General features: G+C 38.3%; 1 long non-coding RNA gene across 1 annotated transcript in view; it reads left to right on the forward strand.

Annotated features, from left to right (window-relative positions):
- LOC129412189 (uncharacterized) overlaps positions 1 to 18959 on the forward strand; it is a 34561-nt gene extending 15602 nt beyond the window's left edge. Inside the window, exons 3-4 of the long non-coding RNA XR_008633605.1 lie at positions 12166 to 12250; positions 14830 to 18959. This is a non-coding gene — a long non-coding RNA (uncharacterized LOC129412189). The remainder of the gene's footprint in view (positions 1 to 12165; positions 12251 to 14829) is intronic.
- The last annotated feature ends 325 nt before the right edge of the window (positions 18960 to 19284 follow it).

Here is a 19284-nt window from a genome sequence, read left to right on the forward strand (position 1 = left end):
TATATCTGGGTAGAACATGTCATTTTGATTCCACTGCGTCGTCTTTAACCTATTTAAGTCAAAACTGATCTTTTTTTCTTACTTCCTGTGTCTCTTTGTCTTTCTCTCAGTTTCCCAGCTGCACTTTTCTTATATTGTCAACCTTTATGCCATGACTTACGACACAGTAGAGGTTCTAGTTTTTATTTGATATACCATTCTTAAATATTTTTTTGTATTGTATTAAGAAGCATAAGAGCAGCTGTTGTGGAGTTTAGTCATATTAGTTAGGGCTGTACAAGATTTGGGGAATTCATATTTTCAAATCTAAATACATTTCACAAAACTCATTTTAAACAGAGAGAAAATTTATATGTGAACTGTCAAACTAGAACAAGAGGCCTGTCATGATAATTACTATATCAACTTATCATTCAATATGTTATAAATGGAACAATAATTTCTGTGCATCAATATTTATCCTAGGGACCTTTTCTTTGCAATTTTTTCTGCAGTATAATAATATTTTAGCTGTGGAAGGTTGAATTATGAACTCAAATGAAACGTTCTCGACACTATTTAACAATATTGTACATTTAGAATACTTTTTGTGAAGAATTCTGCTTTATGGTTTGGTATCAGTATTGTCATTTTTACTGACTTTAGCAATATATCGCATTTCAAAATGTGTTATTGTGAATCGAGAATTACATACATTTCAGAGTAGGTTTACAGAGGTCTAAGCTACAGTTCCCAAAAAAGACTTTGCGTATTGATAATTGCAGCTCTCCGAATTGTAATTGTAGTATATGGTGTAGCTGTAGTTGAAAATGATCACTTTCACTACTATTTTACAGAAAAGCTTGTACTTAAAGCCCTTCTTGAGTACCATTGTCCTTCCTCCCCTGCTTTGAGTTCATTGTCCTCTCCCATCCCGCTGTTGTTGTATTAAAGCCCCTTGAATGTGTTTGTGTCCCCAGTTCCATAGTGACAGCGCGGCCCATTGTTTCAGGGGCAGGTCTAATGATATGTCTCATGTGTAAGTGCTGGACAGGGGAGGGACAGGATGTCGTAAGGATGTTCTAGACGTCCTCTTCCTTTTATACTCTCTCTCTCTTTGTCTTTGTCTTTATCTCTCTTTGTCTCTCTCTGTCTGTGTTTGTGTGTCTCTGTCTCTCTGTCTCTCTCTCTCTCTCTCTCTTATAATCTATCTCTTTCTCAGTTTCTCTCTCTCTCTCTCTCTCTCTCTGTCTTCCTCATCGTCTGTCTGTGTGTGTGATTCTCTCTGTCTCTTTCTCACTGTCTCTGTCTCTCTCTCTCTCTCTCTGTGTCTCGCCATTTCTTTCTCTCTCTTTGTCTCTCTGTCTTTCTCTCGCTGGCTCTCTCTCATTGTCTTTCTCACTCATTGTCCCTCATTCTCTCTCTCTCTGTCTCGGTCTCTCTGTCACTCTCTTTCTCTCTCTCCTGTCTATTTCTCTCTCTCTCTTTCTCTGTCTCTTTCTCTCTCTTTCTGTCTCTCTCTTTGTCTCTCTGTCTTTCTCTCTTTGCCTCTCTCTCTCTGTCTCAATCTCTCTGTCACTCTCTTTCTCCCTCTCCTCTCTCTCTATATATCTCTCCCTGTCTCTCTCTCGCTCTCTGTTTCGGTCTCGCTGCCACTCTCTTTCTCTCTCTCCTCTCTATGTCTCTGTCTCTCTGTCTCTCTCTCGCTCTCTGTCTCTTTTTGTCTTTCTCTCTTTGCCTCTCTCTGTCTCAATCTCTGTTACTCTCTTTCTCTCTCTCCTCTCTCTCTATATCTCTCTGTCTCTCTCTCTCTGTGGCTCTCTCTCTCTCGCGCTCTCTGTCTCGGTCTCGCTGTCACTCTCTTTCTCTCTCTCCTCTCCATATCTCTGTCTCTCGCTTTGTCTCTCTCTCTCTCTCTCTTTTTGTCTTTCTCTCTTTGCCTCTCTCTGTCTCAATCTCTGTCACTCTCTTTCTCTCTCTCCTCTCTCTATATATCTCTCTCTTTCTCTGTCTGTCTCTCTCTTTATCTCTCTGTCTCTCTCCTTCTCTCTCTCTCTCTCTGGCTCTCTCTCATTGTCTCTCTTTCTCTCTCGCTCTCATTGTCTCTCTTTCTCTCTCGCTCTCATTGTCTCTCTTTCTCTCTCACTCTCATTGTCTCTCTTTCCCTCTCCATCGGTCTTAGACTCTCTCTCAATTGGAGCAGCCAACTTTGTCTAAGCCTCACGCAACAGCTCTCTCCTTAGGGTCCACTTACATACTGTGGAGGTGTTGAAGCACATCGAGCAAACTTGGAAAGTAACTTGACTTTTCTTTTAAATTCATCATTTACACATTTGGTAGCACATGCGTATTTGACTGATTCTGAGCATGCAGTCACAGCTAGTATTATCCTCCCAACCCTGAATGCTGAAAGTACAAAGCATAAATCAAACCAAATAAAGAAGCTTGGTTCTTGAAATTGTAGTAAGACTGCAGCAGTAGTAGGTGTTACTAGTTCACTGTTAGTTGCTAGTACATTTTGGCTTTCTGATTTACAATTTATAAAGTTTTGTACACATTTGTTTTGTTTTTTGTCAATAGCTTTTCATTGGAATAATTTAGTGTAGTAATTATGCTGTAATTTTGGTAACACGCCTTTTATAACCTCATTTAAATGCTCTACTTCTGAGCTGAGTGCAAAAAAAACAAAACAAAACTATGCTTCTATCACAAATAAATTTTTTGCAAGCTTCACATTCAGCAGTTTTGCTTAACAATTTCATATTTGCTTTTGCCTGTTATTCTCAAGTAGCCATGCTCCTTGATATTGTGAATCCTGCCACCTCTTCAGACACATAAAGGAGGAATCCACGCCATGTCAGTGTGTCATATTTCACGAAACGCATACAGGGAAATGACAGGCAAATGACTCACTCTGTCAGTTTGTATTGATTTCAGGGCAGGACTGGTGGACAGGCCGCGTAATTGTAAGTTTCACGCTGGCGCAAAATAACCCTCCAATGATACGCCATGATTTACAACAGTGGACTTGTTTGTTGCCAGGATTAATAAATAAATATAGGGGGAGATGGACAAGTGTCAAGATTGGTAATAATGTAGCGCAGTGGTCTTCCATCAAAGAGCTCAGGCAGAGACACTCTTCCAGCCGCCAGAGGATTAGAGATTAGAATGAAAGCCTTTATTGAAGCCAAGATGTTTCAAAATGGATGGATGGGTAAGAGGGGGCAGAGACAGAAAATTTCAAAGTGCACAAAAAGTCTTCACAAAAAGGTGGGAGATAAAAGTAGTGAATGGTGAGGGCCAATGAGCAGAGGTCTCTAATGTCTTTATAAGGTCATAAAACACTGTACTACTTCCTGTCCCCTGTCTAATTACTGTGGCTGAATCAAGCTTTTAGAAGTCCTCCCTTTGGGTTTTCTTTTGAAATGAGTACCATAGGTCATGTTTTTGCTTTCCTTTTTTTTTTTTTTTTTCTTCTACAAATTGGTTAATGGTTTGTGAATGACTAAATGTTTTGTTTTGATTTGTAAAACTGCATTACCAGATTTTAAAAACCATGAATGGAGAAATTTAGTTTTTAGATCTAATAGTTGTTAGCGTTCAAATCCCGCAGCTTTAGTTCTGCTTTTTTCATAAAGTGAAGTGAAACAGGGGCAGATCCTCATTGCTCAGTGAATCGTAGCTATGCTTCTAGGCCTGAGTCTGGGATTCGGATTGATATAATACTTTTGTCATAAAATGTTCCTATTACAATATACTGAACAGAGGAATCATAAATTCACTCATTTACAAGACGCTGGGTACCCCACTTTTAAACAAACCACAAAAATACTGGGATTATAGGAGGATAATGTTCACCATTGCAATAAAATATATCCAACTTTATTGGACAGATTTTCCTTCAACACTGTTTACATGTCTCCACTTCCAAAGAATCCATCACAGAATCCAGTATTACAAAATAACCATACAAACAATTGGCTTTAGTGGCTCATGGTTTAGACTAACTCTGTGGTGGCTTATTTAGCACTGGAATAAAATAGCTTAAGTGCTTGAACAGGGCCATTGCTGCTAGTGCTTCTTGGAAAGGAAAATTGTGTCTTGTATTTTCCTTTTAACAATTTGCAATAGAGAAACGTCCAAATCTACGCTCGGGGCCTTTTTAGTACACAGTGGTGGTCAGTATCAGTTTAAGTTACTTCTTGTATCCGTGATGAACAGCAAACAAATGAAGCTTACATCTGCCTGGCGTGTAAGTAATGTTAACTAGAATGTATCTATAAGGAAACTTGACACAGGCTGGTTTTGTGCTTGGACACCCTTGCCTATCGCCGCAGAGTGAATTCTCCGGTGATGGGGTACCAGCAGGAGGTCCACTCTTCTCCCTCTTCACTGCATTTGAGTCAAGCCCGGCTGCCTCTTTCCCCCTCTGCAACTGAATATATTTATCGGGCAGAGAGAATAGCTAACCAACTGCACTCGGCTGCTGTAAGTGTGTGTTTGTGTGCGCTACCTCCAATGGCAGACTAATGATAGGTCTTATCGACACCCAACAGTGAATGCAGGCCTTTGTCTCCTGGCGGGACGCATTATGGGAAGCTTAGGGGGCTGCTTTGAGTCCCCGTTCTTTCTCTCACGCACTGATAAAAAAGGAGAACTGTTACGCAGCTCCTGTAGCATGGCAAGTTGAGACACACAATGCGCCCCTGTGCCCAAGCCATCAAAATATAAAAAGAAAGGAAATAATGAGCAAAAGTCAGGCAAAAACTCTGGGTAAGACAGCAACAAAAGATGGAACTTATGTATAATGTAAATGGAACATAACAATGAAAATGCATTCCTGCTATCCATAGGGTTCAGAGTTATTAAAAATGTGCACTGTTGCCATAGCAATTAACAATTTAAATCAAAATGTTCTATTTTTGAATGGGCTAAAGTACTCAAAATGGTGCCCAATGAAAGCTGAAACTACAGTATTTAGAATGGCTTCTCTTTCTCATTTTTCAAGATTTTAGAGATAAAGATTTAGAAATATAAAGATATAATACTATTTTCTTTTCAACTGTATGAAAAGGGTGACATTTTGAGGACTTAGAGGTTAAAAACATAGAATATATGTCAGTTATGGTTGTGACGTCATTCAAAACCTAGCAACATAAGTAAAAAGCTAAAAATTAACCTTTAAAAGTTGAGACTTTAAAAAGTTGAGACTTTTTAAAGGAAACAGTATTAGAGCGTGAGTCTAAAACCATCTGAGGGCTCTCTCTCTCTGAGCTTTGGGGAGGTTAGGGACTAGGCCAAGGTCCCTTACTCAAGCAGTTTAAGAATTCAAAATGTTTCTTTTCCAAGGATGGCGAGTTTGACTTTTCTCAATTTAAGACTTCAGTAATGGATCCTTTGGGAAGTATTTCTACGATTCTTATCCGGCCAGTCAAAAAAAAAATCTATATTTTTCTTGCAGTTTTTTTTTCCCCTTTTTTCAATTTGAGTACACTCAGTCAGTAATGAGCACTTCTATTCAGGAATGGTCCATGGGCTTTTTGCTCTAAGCAGTGATTCATTTAGAAAGAAATACTTAAAAAATAACACTAAAGCTGAATCCACTATTATAGATGTTTTATTATTTCATCCCAAAAATAAATGCTATGTGGAGAATTAATGCACTTTTACCAATTTTAATAAGCACTTTTTTAATGAGTGTACTATATGAAAAAATGTAAATAAGGCTGCCATGTAGTTAAAGCTAACCCTTGATACACTCATGTTATGGCAATATGTTGTTATTCTGTTGAAAGTGCTGGGTTATTTGTTTCATTAAGCACCGTATTTACTTGGCACAATGTTTCCGTTAACTAAAGCTAAACGCAGTTAAAAGCCTTGTTAGCTTGCGTGCTTGTACGACATCCTGAATTAATGTGTTATTGACTTATCGACGATGAAAGCCCCACATTTAGCCGCTGAATTGGACACAAGGAGGATTTTCTATTTACTCTGTGCTAAGTGTTGAGGATGAGCGCTAGCCTGTCTCGCGTCCTAAGTAGATGATGGACTGTAGCATCCATCCCCACTCCTGCTCATTAGCCCGCCCCCCTGGAGAATATACGAGCTTACTTACCTTCTTTTTGCATCAAGATCCGGGCCGAATGCAGTGGGTCATTAACTTCTCCGCTTGGAACAAATGGCCTTCGATAGAATCACGGCTGCGACTACAACAGAAGCGGATAAAGCCTTTTGTATGTGTTATATTGGGAACATTAGATGAGGGAACAAGATTGCGGGTGTTTTGGAACCCCTTTTTTTGTTCTTCTAGGTCTTGAAATCCCATTGCACTAAGACATGGAGGTTGTTGTTGTCAGCAGAACAAAAGAAAAGAGGCAGAGGAGTGGGACGAAGATCAAAGTCCAAGGAGGATTTGTCTGACATATTTGCAAAGGTTTGGTCTCTCCACGCTCCAAACAGGTTGTGCGGAAATTGCACACTTTTTCTATCTATCGGGCACTCCAAAGCACCTTACATCAGAGAAACATTCACACTCGCATTCACAGATTTATAGATCGAGGCGAGATGGACATGTTTTGCTCAAGGGCACAATGACCGTATGCAATGGCGGTCGCAGGGATGAAATCAGCAACCTTCGGTTTAGAGAGGGAACATCCATACCATCCACAGAGAGTGAAGAGAGAGAGACAATGCCATACTGCCATTATGTTCCTGTATGAAAATGCATAGATATAATAACACAAGTTTATTTTGTATCCAAGGGCACCCCTGTTTGTATCTAAAACTCTCCTTTTTTCATATAACCTATTGCTAATTGACACAAACTTTTTCAAAATAGTCAAGCATGGCTAACAATGGAATGGCTATGCAAGATATATTGTAGCAATATAATCATTTAAAATCATTATTTTGTCAGTTTCTGTTGTTCCTCAATATTGCACAAACCAACACTTCAAGAAAATCGCTTTCCTGGCATCTATGGATCTAAATTAGGGTTAAACCAGGTCTATAAAATGATTAATGATTATTAAGACTAAAGTTAGCCAGACTGGTGCCACCTAGTGCCTCCACTCAATTTCATTTCTCTCCAGCGACTAGGTCAGGAATTGGAATACACTAGATGATTTGGAAGAACCGTGGAACTGCGAGTCCGGGCATCACCCAATCAGCAAAGACCCATACATTCTGTGTTGTCAGCGATTCCTGAAATTTAGGATTTAAAGCTGGAACAAAGACAATGTTTGGTGAATTTTATCAAGGGAAAAGACATTATTGCCCTTCTTCCTACAGGATTTGGGAAAAGCTTAACATACCAGTTAGCTCCATTAGCGGCACATTACAAATGTCACAACCAAATAGCAATGTTTGGTTAAATTTAAAAAAGTACCCACCTACTGTTGAGTGAACGAACTCTAATGCTGCGAGGTCAGACGGTTTCCACGAAGTCAAAGTGGCTGATGAATCAGGCTAGACTAAAGTGGTTTTAGATAAACAGTGATGTTCAGTTTGAATCATCTGCCTCCCATCATGTAGTGTTAGTGTTTGGGCATACATTTTACCCCAGATGCCCTTTTTGAACCCATTTATCCTCGCTTGGAATCAGCATTTTTTTTTTTTTCTATCCCACTAACACACACAACAAAAAAATACAACATTCTTCATTCATTAAATTCCTCACTCATGTATTCCAACAATAGCCTGTTCAAAGCCTGCTTGTCTTCATGACCCCGGGATCAGAAGTGACTCCACACACGTACACACACAGTACACACATACACACATACAACACGCACACACACTCACACAGTAGTTTATTTTCATGTGGGGTCACTGTGTTCGCCCTAAAACGTTCTTTCCATAAGTCTTTCGAGGTTTGCGGCCACTGGTGCTCGTGGTGGTGAAGGGGGGGAGAGGATGGATATAATTAAGACTCCTGCTTTTTTTTCTTGTGTCTTTTTTAAGCAAAGAGGCTGTTTGGGTGAGTGTGCTGGGTGGTCTATGGCTGTACATGCCTGCACTAGCTTTATTACATACAGACACACTATGGTTAGCAGTGTACACATACCCGGACCGAAGAGCAGAGATGGGGAGATGACGTTTGATACGACATAAAAAGAAATACATATCAAAGAGTCTAGCCATATTTCTTACGGTACCAGTAGGCTGCGTTTGAATGTGGTGCCGAAGATTATAAAAAAAATAAACAACAAACAATTGATCAAAGGCAATGGGAGACAATAGCTGGCATTCACTGGGGGTGCTATAAAATGGATAGCAGCGATTCAGTGAGCTTTGAGCACACAGCCAAGTCAGTGACTGTTTTAGAACACACCATTAAACAGTACATGGCGATTTGACGAGATAAAAATACCATTATAATAGCTGACATGTGTGAACATATTCTCACATTGTTCTTTTGTATTGGGTTCTATGAAATTATAGTCTGCGTGCAAGGTTAAGACTGCTGCGCACATTTAGAGTGAGCAAACTTTATAGAGAAAATGAGAGCAAAACACAACAAGGATGAAGTAGGATTTGCCATATAAAGGTTTTGCAATTGTTGACTGGAAAAATTTCATGTGGTAATTGGATATCTCCAGCACAAGATGATATTTTGTTTTGGTCAATTTGCTCCCAAAAAATTGCACAAAAATTCTAGTAACACTTTAGTATAAAGAGGTAACCGCACACAACGTGAAAACACAGCTCTCTTAGGTTTGTGGTTTAAAAAGGAGGCTTGAGGTGAATTTGTAGTAAAGTAAAATAGCATAATTTGAGGAAAATAATCAAAATCTGGCCTGTGTATCATCTCAAAAATATCAGCAGAGCTTATCAGCCATGGATTGCTCTATATTCAAAACAATCAGTATCAGCATTGGCTATAGAAAAACCCACATTGGTCAATCTCAACTATAGTATTAGATGGAAGGATGTGAATATATCAGTATTTTGTGTTAAGAAGAATTAAACATTAAACACCAACCCATAACAGAAATACTTAATTTTATTTTCCAATGAATAATAAAGTAATGTAATGTGAACAGCCAGATAAAAAAGCACTTTGACTCAATTAGATTAGGCATTAGATGTCTTACTACAAATCATATGAGCCTCTCTACTGTTCACTAAATGACAACTTCACAGAATATTCCAATACCTGAGATGTTTATCTGGTTTTCCTTTGCAATTTTTCTTTTTGATAGTTATACCTTTCTTTCTCCCTCATAAAAGAAGAATTACTACTTGACTGAAAAATGTTATTAGTAATAAATCTTGGCAATTTACTCTTGTGTGGGAAAATATCTTCACATAAATAGTTGATTGCGTCTTAACAGCAATCCTGAGTAAAAACACATTCTTGTTAACACAGAAAATGTTCATTACTTCCCTTTTTCTCTATTGACTGCAATTAGCAAATGTAGGCCTTCACTGTCTGGGAGAAACACAGATCTTTATTGTTGGATGTGCAGTTGCTTGTACTTGGGTGGTCCCGGCAGTACTGTTCTGAAGAGTGCACATAGCTGTTAATGAGTGGATAAATTGGTGACTGCGTGTCGGGACCTTGCAGTGGCAGAGGTGGCTTACCGGATCCTGCTGGTAATGCCTATTTGAGTCTATTGGAGCAGGAAGTAGGAATGGCATAACAAAGAGAATATTGTGAATAATGTGAAAATAAAGTGGTTGCCTATGGGCCTGTCACGATAACACATTTTGAAGCACGATATATTACTACAGAGATAAACTGTGATAAACGATAATATTGAAACTACTTTATGCCACTGACACACTGACAATAATGCAAGGTAATGCAAGTAAAACATGTTCATTAAAAATTATCATTAAAAGACATGAGCTACAACAGATAAACAGCAAAATGATGCAACAATTAGTCATAGAAGTTACTCATTCAACCCTCTACAGCTCAAATCTTTTTGCATTACAACAAAAATACAAAAAATCTGGGCATTATTGCAAAGAAACTGTACACACGATAAATACTGAGCCCCAAAATATATTGTCCCCCCTTTTATGTATTGATATTGACATTTATGTATTAAGTCAACATATATAACATATTTATCGTGACAGGGATAGTTGCGGATTTTAGATTGGTACATTGGTTTTATTAGTGATACATACAAGATGCAAGGTATTATTTTTTTATGATTTATTTACTTTCTTATTTTTATTGGTGACAAATGATTGAAGTTCATTTTTGAATGTTGAATTATAACATAAATGTGTACTTGCTATTGTATAATGGTATAAAAAATTATGGAATGTATTTTGAAACTGAGACTAGGAGTTCTTAACTTTTATACTATTTTTATACTTTGTTTTACATTCCAAGTACCTCCAAACCTCCTACTCAATTTTACCTACATGTTAAATCTGAAAACAGAACCACTTCCCTCTGGTTCCCTCACCCCTGATTGGGAAACCCTGGTCTACAAGGATTACTGGAACAAATTCACTTCCATAATACACTTTATACATAGTGGTTAAAAAAAATACAACCGCACTTGCTTCCACAGCAGTAAGTGATAATCACATTAGCTCGAGGAGACAGAAAAGTTAATTACATGTACTATATTTTGGCAGATGCAGGCAATTGAACAGAGGCAGACTTAAGAAATGAGAAGCGAGTGCAGTGAGGTTCTTAGGCTACATAAAAGCTTTCATTTGTGCTTAGGCTGTGGCCTGTTTCACTGTATTTAACATCAAAGAGAATAGGAACAATCCAGGCAATTTCTCATCTGGCCAAGGTCAATCATTGTTCTCTCTGTGTGAATGCAGATTGCACCGAAAGAAGAGTTTGGTGCACTGGGCTTTTTGAATAGATACTAGTACTATAGCACTAAAATACTGAAATTATGTTGAAAAATTATGACCATACATGTATATAAGAATTTTGAACATTTAAGATAAGATCGAGCTATGTATGTCTCAATTATAACCATAGTTGAGACATTTACGTAATCATTCTCATATGACATAAGTGTACAAATTGTGAATAAATTATTGTTTGAAAAATTACAAGGACTCAGGTTGATCAGATCAGGTTATTCATGTTAGTAATGTTGGTCTAATATTAGAACCCAACATAAAAAAAAATATATACTCCACTGTATTTCATTTTGTAATCAGAAAAAGTAGTAGCTTGTATTATTGCCTATTATATTTGGGGCACAGTCTGTCCATAGACACAAACTCAATTGTACGTAACTAGAAGTACTCCAGGCGACATCATGAGCACCCCTGCTGGCTTTCCAGGTTTCACGTATTCTTTTTCTCTCCCTTTCCCTCCTCTCCCTTTCCATCTGGTCAGCTGAAGATGTTCCACTCAGAAATTCTTTTTGATAATGGATTCTGTCTCAGCCTGTGCGTGCTGCAGGCCTGTCAGACATCCAGTTTTATATTATACATTATAGTCACTTCTGCCATTATCCAAAAAATCTTTATTGTGCTTAGAGTAGAGCATAAAAGTGAATGGGCGATAACTTTATTGAACAAGGCAGAAGAGGTAACATTATCATCAGGTTCTTAAGCCTTTCGAAATGTGATTTACACTCTTAGAAAATGGCTTCAAAGGAGGACTGCACTTGAGACAGACTTTTCAGCCTCTGCCGCTTCTGTTTTTGAAAATACATCAAGTGTTAATGTACACATGTGATGGCTCGCTGCTTTGGTGTCTGCAGACCACACACACTGTTTATATGAATTGGGTTGAGTGGGTGTTAACATGTGAAGGTACTACAATGGAGGATTACATGGTTCTTCAGTGCTCAGAACACAGAAACGCGTGCTTGTATTGTCTTGCAAGATGATACATGACCTTTTATTCAAAACTATGAGCCCACAAAGGTTAATCTTATGCTCAGAAACATGTAAATTTTGCTGTTGAATTTCTCTAGTGCTTTTTTTTTTATTAATTACTCCTCAGTTTTTAAGATATAATGTTTCTTCATTAATTTTTAATATTAGCTTGAGTTGTTGTAAACCTTGGAGGAACACATACTGCAATGTCCATACAGTCATACTACAATTGGGTATTTCTTTATTAGCTGGTGTTTAAATGTGAAAATGGACTCATCAGTGTGGAAATTGACTCATCATTATATGATATTGCAAGTAATACCTTAACTTATCTTCTTCTCTGTTTTCTTTTTCTCTTTCTCTGTCCAGATTTGAGAGATATGCACCCATGGCCTCCTGTTTGCAATCTGAAACTAGCCTCCCAGTAATCTCAAGTCTTCTCAAGAGTAATATGGTAAGTTAAAATTTCATGTAGTATTCCCTGAGCGTATGGTGACTTCCCTAAAAGTTAAATGTGTTTTCTAACTTCAGGAACCCATTCTATTGCTTTTCCAGCCTTTCTGAGTTAACTAAGAGTCATGTACCATATATTCCACAGCCCCCTACAGTAGTTCCTACCCCAAACCCACCCAGAGCCCCTCCCTGCCTGACCAGCATCCTGCCTGAAATTACAGTGTGTGAGGGGCCATTGTGGCAGTCTCCTCCTCCCTCCTCTCTCCTCAAATACACCCATTTTTATATCCGTCTTCTTGTGTTTGCATTGGAGATTTTGTTCCAGGACCATCAAACTGTCAATCACTCCCTCATTCATTTCCATCTGCTGCTTGAGTGAGTTCAGAAGCAGGTTAGCAAAAGTATTAATATGAAAGATTATTTTAAGGCACATAAATACTCTTTAAAGTTGAGTTTTAGAAATAGCATTACTTCATAAGAGAAGTGTTCCAAGGAAAAGTTTGTGGCTAGTGCAAAAATAAAACTTAAAAATAACTATTGCAAACACAGGATTTTGCATGAGTTAATATGTGAAACGTCACATTGTTGTGAAGGGATTTGAAAACATAAAATAGACCCTCTTCTTTAACATAATAGATAAAGATACATATTTTTAATTGCTCAGTAATTATTGGATATTACTTTAACATTTACACTGTTATTCACACACCTATATTTGAAGTTTTATTTAAATTCAGACTTTAAATAAAGACTGTGGATCTTAGATATTAACACCACTATTATTTAAGTCCACACAGTTTCCAGTAACAACAAAATAGGACAAAGCTTGCAGAAAAATCATTGCTATTGCCGATAATTCTAGAGAGAAACCTGAACCACATACAATTAAACATTTCCCAAACATATATCCTTTAGACTTCCCAGTACCTCCTTCAAAACCTGCTTCATCCTCGTGTTGAGCTCACCCACTCCACTCCTCACCACCGTAACCATATTAGCACCCTAACCAGCTGTAATGGCACACTCCATCACCTCCGCCAGGCCTCCGCTCTGGTTAACACTTGGCCAGGGCGCAACATGAAAGAATCGCGAGTGTGTGTAGCGTAGGAGCGCGTGTGTGTCCCCGCTATTAAAGCACTTGAGAAACACAGAGAGACCGCTTGCTAATGGATGTGTCTATTGATGTTCCCATTTAGCGGCACACTGTAAACGATAGGGCAATGATTGTGTTGAAGACAGGAGGGGGAAGCGGCCGGGGAGAGGGAGGTGGGGAGGTGGGGGGGCAGGGGAGCGCGTCTTTGGGCTCGCCGATGATAATGATAAGGAAGGTTATTATTTGGCGCCCCGCGGAGTCTTCTCTTGTGCCTGCATGTGTGTGGAGCAGAGATAGACAGCCCCCATCTTTCCAGTCTGGAAGATATAATTCATTTTATGACACTATTGCCGCGAGTCTACTCTTCTTGTTTTGTAATGCACCAGCAAAAAAAAAGCAACAAAAATGTTACCAGCGATTAATATTTTAGGTCGCCCTTGAAATATTGATTCGCGCACCAGTCTATTTCTTACCCAGTTGTTTTAGGGTGTGCGTTTGTCTTGTCAGTTTCAATAAATGTACTATGAGGGATATGAATACAGTCAGTCAGTTGGCACAGACCACCTCCAGCTGGACCCAGATCCCCCCCCGTATGGGTGGGTTAGATTGTGTGTGAGTGTGTGAGTGTGTGTGTGCGCGTATGGGAAGAGGGCGAAGGGGTGGGGTAAGGAGGAGAAGGGGGGGTGCACATGTCCTTTCGGATTTATCAACACCTCGACAACCTGAGCAAGAAAGTAGACAATGTGATATGGCGTTTGGCACGTGACGGGCAGAGAGCCAACTGTCTCTCCTGTGTATATGCATTATTAGACTATATATTAGAGGTTATAGACCCCGAGTGTGTAAATAAAATACAGGCAAGCAACTGTAACACATATATATATATATATATATATATATATATATATATATATATATATATATATATATATATATATATATATATATATATATATATATATATACAGTACCTTGAGAAAGCCCTTTCATTTAGCTGTTCAATGGAAATGAAACTACTGACAGTTGAACAGCCATATCCTGTTTTTAAGTTAGCATCTTTAGAAACATTTAATGATATTTATGAAATAGTCCATTCACACTTAACTTTATGTTTTTGTATGGTTAACAATTTATATTTTTTACTCTTGAATCATGCTTTGGTACACATTTAGATTTTTATTTTTTTTTTAGGTTAGGCTTCTCAATTTATCCATTTATCCAGGACTGAGAGAGTTCATTGGTTATAAATGAAAAAGGTCGATGTGGTTAATTAAATTAGCCATGAAATTATTATAGAGGGTCATATAAAATCATCCCATGGCGTTGGATAGAGGTTTTTGGGCCTTTTCGTCAAATAGTTACAGATTGAGATCCAGTACATTATAACTGATGCCTAGCTATCCTTATGTGAACTCCCAATACTACCCTTGCATTTGATATTGAAAGTTAATCTGCCATTCTGTGTGTGTATGTTCTTATAATTGCAGGTCAAACTGCAGAGGAAGCGGAGGAGACACAATTGCGGCGCTAAGGAAATGGAATCACACACACATACACGCACGCATGCACACACACAGACACACACACACACAATCACACATGTACACTCACACCTGGAGGGGAAGAGCAGGTGAGTATTAAGTCAGGAAGCTAAACAGATCACGTCGCGGTATGATATCAGCAGACAGGCAGACAGACAGAGGAGACTGGTCCATACCTGCAGGCGCTCGGCAACAGCTCACACATACACAAACCTGGCTAGGAATGTCCTCCCCCCCCTCCGGAGACAGCCACACCAGGGGAGGGGGGAGGACGAAGCCAGGGGACTGAGAATGAACCAGAGCTACTGTTGAAATGTGGTCAGGAAATGTTGTAAAAAAGGAGGGCGACATTTTGTTTCAAGATGTTGAGTATTTGGACTGCAACATATAAAAAACATGCAGATTTTTTATTGATATTATTAGGCTTGTCTTGAGTGTGACATTTTGCTACAGAAAATATGATAAACAGTAATATTGAAAGAGTTAACACAAGTTAAGTTAACACTTAAGCAATAACCTTTAAGCAGGGTAACACAAAAGCTATTCAGAATGTACAGTATTGTTAAAAACATGACACCATAATAGAAGTATAATAATAGCCATAGAAAGTACTAATTTAACTTTCCACAGCAGAAATCTTATCATACTACCAAAAAAAAAGTTGCACACTTTAGTACTGTATTAAGTACTGAGCTCAAAAATATTATTCTAGTTATCATATACTGAACTACAAAGTCAGTATAGTAATTATCGTGACCTAGGCATAGATACCATGTAAAAAGTAGTGTCAAAATTAATGTAAATTCAAGGACCAAAATGCAGCCCACTTGATGTATTCAGAATTTTGACTGGACTCTTTATGGCTGGATGGTCTAATTTGATTCTACTATGACTGTTTTGTATTGATTTATTTTTCAAAAGCAACAGTTTTCTCAGCTGAGATTAACCAAATTGATAGTTGTCTTTTTTATGAAGCAAATAACATATCATTGACAAATTATCTTCACACCAATTTACCTCATGGAAAGATAAGAACTGTAAAAGTGATTTAATCCATTCACACAGTAGCAGCTATATTAGTCATCGATGATCCTTTTGTTATCATATGTAATCTGATAATCTGCTGGACAATTTGTCTTTCTGAAATATTTTTTGTCGTTTGATAGTAATGGCCTAACTCTGAGAGTTGTTACGCAAACTAGTTTATCCAGTTTTCCTTCAAAACCCTTCCACCTATTCCTACCTCCCATTTGTCAACCCCTTTTTATGTAGCTCATGATTCATTTATTTTATTACTGGTAACATCAAATTTCCCCAAAAAGCAGCCTCTCCTTACACAAAACCGCCAGATGCACTTATCTAAAAATGATTCCGTGGTTAAATGTCAGAGCTGTCGGTACCATTAAGGCCAGTTGAGTTGAAGACAGGACACCCTCTCGCCTCCTCTTCCACTGTCTCTTCCTATTTCTCCAGCTCCTTGCTCATCATCAAATAGCCCTCCGCCCACCCCTCTCCCCACCCGACCAGGCTGCTGTGAGGGCTGATGTTGCAGACCTTGTCATTCAGATTTGGGCCACATTGTCAGCTGGCGGCCCTCCTCCCCCCTCTCCTCTTCCAACCGGATCTTTCTTCGTACTGTCATCCAGGTCCTGCGGCCAGAGGAGACCTTATGAAACATCGTTCCTCTTCATCCACTTCTGTCAGTTTCAGCACTGTCACTCAAATCACATATTTTTTTAGTAAGAAGTCACAGTTAGGCTCAGAGCAAGGACTGTGCTTTTTTGGGTAAATTTGGTTAGAAATTGTCAACTAGGAGAGCTAGAGGCCTTTAAATACACCACATTGCAAAGACAGTGGCTGTGGTTACATTCACACCAACATCTGATTATTATATCTGATTTGTAGACCTTTAAGATTACTTAAATGATACGCAAACAGCACAATCTGATGTGAGTAATCAGAGGGACCATGATGACCAGAAGTTTTTTCACGTCATTTTAATACAGTTATAACTCCAAAAAACTGATAGTAATCCTACTTTGATTGCATACTGATGGCACGGCAGTTGAAATATTTTGCCCATGAGCACAAAAATGTCCAAGTGGAGGCAGGAATTGAACTGACAACTTTCCAGTTAGTGGGTATGGTGCTCTGTACACTGAGATCTTGTCACACCAAGTTATATTTTTATATATTTTATTGCATTATCATGAAGATCCAACATTTTATATCAATGGAAATACCACAAAAGTGGATAGATTACAGTGACATACAAGTGTTTTTTAATATATCAATATTTTTATATTCTAAATTCTCTCTAGTTAAACCCCAGCCAGAACAGTTGATAGTAAGCTCCACCTTCACATCACTTCTCATAAACACTAAACAATGTCCGACACATTCTGTATCATCCAACCACATGTTGACTCAAAACCACATTTTATTGTTCTGCGTCAGATCAGTTGTGGCTTTTGGCTGCTCCTATAAAACTGTTTTTGTAGTAATGATTCAGAATTGTGTAATACCTCACACATTTCCATGGTATTAATTAGACAGTAAGTCAAACCTGTTGTGCTCCCTTAATGATATGCCATGCTTTACTGAAAGTGAGTCAACCATTTTGAACCTTGTTGTGAGTAATCTTATAGGCAAACCATGTAAAACGCTTCAGTCCCATGTATCGTCTACAGCCCTGCCCAGGTGCACTGTTTGCTAAAAGCCACTATGAGTCAGGAGTTTCGAGATGACTTCCTCTCTTAAACATGTATTAAAAGTGTTTCCCGTTCATGGTTCAGTCAAGGTGTCATTATCAGTGTATGTCATAGAGTAGTACAGCAGATTTCTACTGTAAGATGCTTACCCAGATTAGAAGTATTCAAACTGCAATGGCATTAGGCATAGCAAATTACAGGTGAGCTTTTTTAGTTCATCATTATGGTAAATATGGTTTTAAAAACAGATGTTAGCATTAAGTGATTAATCTATTTTTAATGTTGTTTAATGTATAATGGGATAACAGAAATAACATTGTGTTTATATGTACATTTTGAAACTTGTATTAAGTATTGTTAAATGAAATACTTTTTCACTGTCTGCTCACTCTATAGGTAGGCCATGAAATGTTTACCTTTAGTCACATTTTTATAATATTCCCTCAATACTAAGAAATCGTGTTTCCCTGAATTTCCCCATTTCAGGAAAACGTTAATTAGACTAAAATTAATATAGCTATAAATAAAACATTTTCCTAGTTAGAGAAGCCCTGGGTGTCCCTATCTGAGCATTTCTGTATCTAATTAAGGTGATAACCAATGTGTTATATAGAGCTATTTGAGTGCCTGTCTCAGTAGAGCAGAATTTAGCTTCTTCCACCACAGCCCATAGGAATGAGTCACTCCCTGTGCATCCCTAAGCAGACTGTCATCTCTTGTCACCATCAGGACCCTGCTCGCCCCGGTGAACATTCAACGCTGTCGGTGAGTTTGAGCTAAATGAAGAAAACCATCGACCGTTGACTGTACCCTGTGGCTGGGTTTTGTCACTACGAATCTGGCAAAAAAAAAAAAAACTGGATGTAAAAACACACACAAATGAGACTCACATAGTTGTTATACTAATGCATGCACAGGACCTAGTGGACCAAAAGGAGATCTTTCTTCCAGGCGTTTCACAACAAAGGTCACAATCAACATTCATTGCTGTCGGTGGGTTTAACTGTGTGGAAGAGCTCACTGAACGATGAATGCAACTGTGTCCCAGATTTCGTCCGCCGCCGAGGGAATAGCAGCATGATGATGGCGTTATTTACCTCCTCCGATGTCAACTCGAATCCAGTGTGCAGCTTAGAGACTGTGGAGCAAACTGACAGCAAGTTCACATTGGATTTTGGTCAGTGGAGCTGGAGGGTTTTGATGGAAGACCCAGCATTACTGAGGGCTAAAGTGGAATAATATGAGCTTTAATGTGAAATGTAAACGTACCTGATTAGATGTATGTTCTTTCATATCATTATTGACTTGGTTTGTAAATTGTTATTCATTAGTTGTTGTTTTTTTTTTTTTATTTAATAAAATGGTATTGTAATTATCATTGTGCCTTCATTTGTCAATTAAAGTAAAGCTATTAAACTAAATTAAATGACTAAATTACTAAATGAAATCGAAATAATATAATAAATTATTAAAGGTGCATTATGTATTTTTTTTCTGGTGGAGAGTTCACCACCTGCTTTTCTCTAAGGAGATGTTATTGCTTTGCCTGGAATGTATCTCCATGCAGACAAGCAGGTGACACCACCAGTTACAGGTCAAATATGTGGAGAGCCAAGTCCACTTAAGTCCAGTAAGAATGCATGTGATTTCAATAGATTTTTAAGAAATAAACACTTGTGATTGAATAAAT

Source organism: Boleophthalmus pectinirostris, unplaced genomic scaffold, assembly GCF_026225935.1.
Source record: "Boleophthalmus pectinirostris isolate CB_2022bp ecotype Guang Dong unplaced genomic scaffold, ASM2622593v1 HiC_scaffold_7, whole genome shotgun sequence".
In the NCBI taxonomy this organism is placed as follows: Eukaryota; Metazoa; Chordata; class Actinopteri; order Gobiiformes; family Gobiidae; genus Boleophthalmus; species Boleophthalmus pectinirostris.